Here is an 8,296-nt window from a genome sequence, read left to right as displayed (position 1 = left end):
CGTTTATGTTTTTCCTTTTGTTTCATATATAAATTTAGTTATGCTTTTTTTTTTTTTAAATTAAGACGATACCGTAGGGTTTTTATTGCAAGTACATTGAAAAACATGCGTTGTTCATTTCCGGATGAGCGTAAATCATACAATATCTATATATTGCCAATATATACGAAGTCCATAGGATTATATCCAACGAAATGATGTCTTCTTTTAATTTACACACGAACAAGCAGAAATCATGCATGTATGGCACAAATTAAAATGAGAACGTACGCACTATATCCATGCGTACGTACAATGAAAATTAATGTTGATACAAATTCAAACTTACAAAACAAAAGATAGTATAGAATGAGTAATGCTTCAGCTAATGCTTAAAGCTTCTAGAGGTTTGGTGTTTTTTTCTCTTTTGCCCGGAGGCTTTCATTTATCAATCAAACAGAGGTTTGGTGTTGATCAAACTAAAATAATAAGAAATCCCAAATTGACCACTTGATCGAATCAGTAGGTAGACTTTATCGAAGGTACAAAATTGTCACAATTATGCTGTCCGATTAATTTATACTGTTTTAATTTATGTTGTTCCAAACTAATTTTGATAGTACGAGAATCAACTTTTGATTTCGTGGTTTATGTAAATCCGTGTGAAAAGTTACATGTTCGATATTTGATTGCGAGATATATATCTTGTGAAATTTTAAAGTCACTTGACCTTCATCTTTATCTAAACAAAAAAGAATTTGACAATAATATCACTATTATTGCTTCCATCATATAATTTCAGTTTTAAACTTAAATACAAGTTTATATTTAGTTAAATGACTTTGGTAATTGTTGGAATATACATCATGACATGATTACAGGAGATCAGAAGATGATTGACAAACAAGATAGGAGATTACAGAAGATTTGCTTACCTTCAATGTAATATTTAGGCAATCTTATATTAAGGAAATAATGTGGAGAAAGAAATATGTGTATGTTAGGAAATATTCAATTAAGGCAGAATAAGATTAGCAATCAGATTATATATGAGGGGGTGCTGCTTAGAAAACATACACGGAAATACTATGTAATTCTATGAACTAATAAAAACAAAGGGAGGGAAGAGAGTTTCATGGGAGTGATTGTGTTCTTGTTCTTTGTTATACTATCCTAAAATTTTTGACAGTAATCTAAATAATTGTTAATTCTTGAACCATTGCCAAACTGGAAAATTAATAATGAACTGATCAGAAATATAAAAAAGCTTCGTGCAAAGGGATCTTGACTCTTGAGTTGGTTCCAACCAAACAAAATGATAATGCAGTGCTTTTATATTCAATTTAATACGATTATTATTTGATTGAATGACTCATGTGCTATATATGCATGTGGTAATCTAAAAAAAATATTATTTTTGAAACCAATGTTGAAATGAAAAGCATATATATATATATATATATATATATATATGAGATGGGTTACGGTGAGCCATGGAGTAAAATGAGTTGGTGCTTCATGATACTATATTTTTATTTTGAAAATTCAAACGATCGATCTGAACCGCTCAACATGATCTCCATATTGAAATGTGCTTGGAGACCAAATTTTACATTTTTTGGAATTTTTTTACTATTTATTAAGCAATTTTGAAAATCGCTGATCCGATAGTCCAGAAATTTTTACTGTTTTGTACTGTTCACAGCAAAACAGCAATTTTCAAAATTGCTTAATAAATAGTAAAAAAAATTCCAAAAAATTTAAAATTTGGTCTCCAAGCACATTTCAATATGGAAATCACATCTAACGGTTCAGATTGGTCGTTTGGACTTTTAAAATGAAAATACGGTGTGGAGTACAAACGCGTTTTACTCCATGGCTCATCTCATATATATATATTGCGAGGAAATAACAAAAAGTACGAATGGTCAATGGATGATGGATCTTGAAGTGGTTCTGATCGAACAGAACAATACATGTTGTTTATTTTTGGCTATAGATGCTAGTGTTCAGTTAAAATTTTTCAAAAAAAATAAAAAAATTTCAAAAAAAATAAAAAATTTGGTCTTTAATCATATTTTAACGTGGATATATATATAGGCTGTGGCTAATTTGCTGCCGGCAGCATTTCTGCCGGAGGTGCTGCCGCCCATTTTTCTGTTTTGTGATGTCCAAACAACAAATCCAAACCGTTAGATATTTAATCTATATTATAATCTACTTGGAGACCAAATTTTACATTTTTTGGAATTTTTTTACTATATATTAAGCTGGTTTGAAAACCGCTGATTTCAATGCTGCAGAAATTTACTGAAATCAGCGGTTTTCAAACCAGCTTAATATATAGTAAAAAAATTCCAAAAAATGTAAAATTTGGTATCCAAGTAGATTATAATATAGATTAAACATCTAACGGTTTGGATTTGTTGTTTGGACATCACACGGCTAAATATAGCCCCGGCAGCACCTCTGCTGAAATGCTGCCAGCAGCAATTTAGACAGACCCTATATATATATATATATATATATATATATATATATCATGTTGATTGGCTTGGATCATCTGTTTGAACTTTGAAATTGAAAATAATTATATAGGGGTACGAGTGGGCCGGGCATGAAATCTCCTCTTTGAATAATTGTTGGTATTGAATCATTGTTGAATGTAAAGAATAAATTATCGAAAATTTTAATAGGAATGGTTCATGAAACCGTGCTGACTAAATAAAATAATTATGTGGTGATTTAGTTTTTAACTTAATATGAGTTAGTGTTCAACAAATGACTTAATTAATCAAATAATCTGAATAATTTGTTGTGAACCGGTACGGTTCATGGTAGTAATGTGGATAGCACCTAAATCTTTTCCAAAATAATTAAACTTGCAGTATTTATGGTTGGTTTGATTTAAAATGAACCAAAATTAATTACAGAAATGTAAATTAATTAGATTGGATAATCTATCAATGGAACCAACTAAAATCTAACCAAATAAACCAAATTAGAATTCTGTTATTTTATTTGTTTAAATCGAATTACTGTGATAAACTCAATTTAAAAGTACGAGCATTTAAAAATATAATCACTTGCTTGATTACTTATGTATTCATATATATGCTTAATATTATAAACTAGCAAATATGTACTAGGTTTTCAGCTTATTTAGTTAGTTCAGTTATCTGATATTTAATTGTAACCAAACCGAAGATAGGAAAAATCAAAGTGAACTGAATCAAATAAACTGAAAATCTCAAATTATTCAATCAAAACATATTTGATTTTATTAGGCCAAGTTAAGAGATCACCATTTAAACATCCCTAAATGTGGTATACAGACTTAGATAAATAAAATTTGACAAAAACATAATTAATTATAATCCTAAAATAAAGATCCATTAATTATGTCAGTCTCAGTCACATGATTTACCATTTACCTTTATGCATATTTACACTTCGGAAATGACTTGTACTCCTAGAATAGAAAACTGATGAAAAAAAAAAATAGTTATTGAGATAAGAACATTAAAATAATAGATACGAGCTTAAATTCTTCAATTTTGAAACTAGAAAAATCAGAGTTTAAACTCCAACTAATGATTGGAACTAGGAAGTATCAAATGCCAGGATTGAAATTTGATTTTTTTTTTTTTTTCAAAATCTTAGAACATAAATGGGCATCTGTTGATAATTAATGGAGATTAGATCCAGAGACGAGATTTTTAATTTTTGGAAATTAAAGAAAATCAAATTATCAAAAGCAAGGAGATTAGATCCAAAGACAATGATTTGGCCCCATCAGGTTATTTCCATTTCAATGATTTTTGTAAGTTGTAGCGTATCTTCACCATAAAATATGAAAACTACTAAGATTGAATTATTGATTTGATTTCAGTGGAGATTGTTAAATCTGCAACCCTCATTTCTTTAATTTTCTCGTTTCTGCCCGGACCCTCATTGCAGAGAGGCCAATGGACCGAACTATTGATTTTGTTCTATCCGTTTATTAAGAAAAAAAATCTATCTCAATTTTAATTTTTAATTTTCTAAAAATAAAAAGTGCAAGATTTTTTTCAGTGCAGAGCAGAGAAAGAAGTGGAGAAGAAAGAGACCAAAAGTTAATAATGGGGTAATAATGAAAGGAGAAAGTATCTCGTGGGTCACAGGATTTGATTCTGAGCCCAGACTCCAGTGTCCAGAGCATTTAATGCTCTTGTACTTCACCTCACGAATGCTAACAGAAAGATCCTCTCAATCCCTGCTCACGTGCCGCACGGGATGCATTGCAACCGCAACCTTTCCCAATCAATGCAACATTCCGTGTCATCTTTTATTCCAATTTATGATCCATTGATTTAACCTGTGTCAAATAACTAATACTTTGTTTTTCTCCTCCCATTAGTCATTACTATGCGCTTTGGTTCGTGCGGACTCAACGATCTTTTTTTTTTTTTTTTTAACCTTTGTTGACACTTTCATCCTTTTTATTTTTGGCAAACATATTAATTTATGCCATTTCAGCAAACAACTTTTCATGTCTTTTTCACCCCTTTTTTAAAATAAAAATATGAAACTTTTATCCGTTTCCTTCTGTAGATCTGTCAAATAATTTTCCGGTGATGTAATTGTTGTATAAATTTTTGCATAAAGATGTTGGTGCGTTTGGATGCACTAGAGAATAGTTAGAATAATTACTGTTGAGAATAGTAGATTAAGAATAGCTAGAATAGCTACTATTTAAGAATAGCGCTAATTCAAAGCTATTTAGAAGTTGTTTGGATTGAATATTTAGAATAGCGAGAACAACGATTGAACATTTGAGAGAGTACGTTTGCTATTCCAACTTTTTATAGGAATAACGAGAACAGCGAGAACAGCGCTATTCTCGCTGTATGTTTGGATGGATCGGAATAGCACTATTCTCGCAGTAATACATATCAATATAGATGTTAACAATTAACAGCTTATGTATAAATATCAAAAGTTTGAATACCCGACTTTGCAAATTTATATATATACATAACGGTAAAGTTTAAACACTTGAATTTGCAAGAAATTTGCTGTGTACGTGTCAAGTGTTAATTTGTGTAAGATGTTTTCTATGCATATATATTTGCATATATCATCATTATTATTGATTTCTTTGACTACTAATTAAGTGATGTGCTGATGTGTGCCATATCTTGCTCTCTTTTTTTGTGGTAAAGTCTAGACTCTAGAACTACATTAAACATAAATTAATATACAAACATCTGTCTTTATCTATTCAGTTTTTTCTTACAGACAGGTATATATATATATGGGCATCAAGATTAAATTTCTTGTTTGACAGCAGCTTGCTGTCAAGTTTCAATTCATATAACTTAAACAGTATACTAAATTTCCACATGTTCTGTTCATTAGTGTTAACCCAAACGATCAAATGAACTTACAGACTGATCCACAGATAATTAATTAATATCCTTATGGGTTAATTAGACATTAGTGCTTTGACTTGACTCCTCATCAAGCCTTTTTCGGTGGGCCCACGTGTCCCTATGTCGTATTCATATGGCCCACTTATTGGCTAAAAGCAAAGCTGAATGTGATACGCTTCTATGCACTGCTGGTCGCCCTATGCTATACGTCTCACTTCTATATAGTTCTATCAGACCTATCCTTCCAAGAAAATTTAGAACTGCCAAGATAAGCCAAACTTTGGAGCAGTGAGACTGTGAGAGGGTCGCTTTCTGGCTAATCTCACAGGGTCGATGAAATTAAAAAATTTAAAGCATATCATCAAGTATTAATTTTTAATTTATATGGGTGGCTTAGCTACCCGTAATTAGATTTTTGATCCGCCCTTGAATCTCACGATGGATTTCAAAATTCAAAAGCAAGTTAGTTACTTCTATCAATACTTAAAAAATCTGTATGTTGTATTATTTCATTTAGATTTAAAAATAGCGTAAACTACATATAATGAAAATGTTAGCATGTCAAAAAACACAGCCAGAGCCCAAGGCGGCAGAACTTTTTTCTATAGAGATCAACAATATTGTCAGACTCGATATATATATATATATATATCACATGCTATAATCAAAGTTCAAATTTATTTATTTTGTTGCAAATATGGGGGTTAATGGTGTAATAATTTTGTAATAGAATGGGGCCAACTGAGCTCAACTACTAATTTTATTGAGAATTAAAACAACATTATTGATAAATTTTGTATTACATAACAAAAATATTGAGGGTCAATTGACCCCGTTTACTCCACTTCCATCACATAATTGCCGGTATAGAAAATTTTCTAGACTGATCATAAAATTTATTTTTTATTTTTAAAATAAAACAATGTCAGAGGCGAATGTCAAAAGGCTAATTCAATAAAAACAATATGATAGAAATAAAAAAAAAACTAATAAAAAAACAACTTCAGAGAGAAGTAAAAGAAGTAATCTAATTAAAAACAATTTCGATAGAAAATAAAATAAAATAAAATAAAGAAAATATATCAATCTCCAAAATTTAACTTAAAGTGTTATTGTTATAATGGGCATAATATGAAGATAGATTTACGAGCTTTTTTTTCGTCAATGAGAACTATAAATTAATTTTCTTTTAGTAAAAAATGAGAGTTAAATCATCTAACTCTTTAATAGCTACAGGTCATTTTCTATTTAGATTTTGACCAAACAACTTAATTTCTACTCAAAAAAATATTATTTTTATCACTAGATTGAAAAGCGATACAAAAAAGAAATGACCAATTACCAAACTTTTATGCTAAGAGCAACTATAACTGACGAATTGATTCCACCGTGATATGGCCCGTGAGTCCGTGACTGGCCGTAATCTCTCTCTCTCTCTCTCTCCATTACTCGCACGGTCGCACCCACACAGATTTAACTAGTGCATATTATGAGTTATGACAAGGGTGAACATCATGTCAAGACAATCCACTGGCCACCTAACACGGCCCCAACGGGAGCCCAATACATTTCCTTTTTTTCTGGCTGTCTCCAGTGGTTTACATAACCATATCAGACGTAAAAAGGCAATTCAATTTTCCAAAGAGCTCATGATGTCATTAGCTTGACACATATTATTTTATCAGAAGGTATTGTGTGTTTTTAGCTACTGAATTGACCAATCCGTTTGAATTTTAATCTAAGTTTTAGTTCACACTATATGGAATATTAATGGAATAACCGTATATATATTTACATAATTAATTTACTCTTATGAACTATATATGCTTATGTAATATAATTGTACATTTTACATGGATAAACATGCATGTATAAAGGTCTTTAAATTTTATAAATTTTCATTTTATTTGACATATAAATTTGATTATATGACTTTATAATTTAATAAAGGGTAAATTTCGCTGGAGGTTACTAAACTTTGTTCTTTGTCACAAATTGGTAACTCAAGTTTGATTTGTTTCTTTGTAGTCACTTAACTTTTTATTTGTCCCAATCAAGCCACTTTATAACTTTTCTATCAAAAATATTAACGAAATATGCTCATTCCGTCCAAAATACTAATCGTATATGTTCATTCGGTCCAAAATGTTAACGGAATATGTTTATTCCGTCCAAAATACTAATGAAAGAGTGATCAATTCGTGACAAAGGACAAAGTTTAGTGATCTCTGATGAAATTTATCCCTTAATATATTTAAAATTTTATATTAGTATTGTATTAAAATTCTTAATTTATCTAAAATTATTTGAATCATGTTATTTAGCTCGAATGTTTTAATCATTGAAAATACATATTTACATTATCTATCTGTATATCTAGCTTATGCATGCACTGACCAACCATACACATATTAATATTATGCTTTAAAATGTCCCTCAAATATATTTTCTTACTAATCCTTAATATATATAAAGATCACATTAAGATATATATCTTTGCAATTTTTTTTATCTAAAATACATAACATAAATATCAATTTGTAGCTAGAAAGAACCGAGTGATCAATTGGGCCAATTCTCTTTTACTCCATTTTTGTTAGGAAAAATAAGAATCATTTGTTATATTGATTTTAGGGTAAAGTTTTAGGTTTCGAACTGAAACCTATTATAAAAAATGTTACAAAAGAGATTCGATGTAATTGAATCATTTGGAATAAAAGACAAATCACACACACACACAAAAAGTGATAAAACTGAAAATAAAACACGTCTCTCTTACTCTATTTGTTACTGTTGTTATCATATAATACGAGTCAGACAATCAAATATACGAATCTCAATAAAAATCCATACATGCAAAAAAAAACTAGCAGAGCTAGGTTTAACTCGAATCACAAGAGATA

The sequence above is a fragment of the Carex rostrata genome, chromosome 3 (genome assembly GCF_964058835.1).
Source record: "Carex rostrata chromosome 3, lpCarRost1.2, whole genome shotgun sequence".
NCBI lineage: Eukaryota > Viridiplantae > Streptophyta > Magnoliopsida > Poales > Cyperaceae > Carex > Carex rostrata.
Note: the sequence above shows the minus strand (reverse complement) of the source record.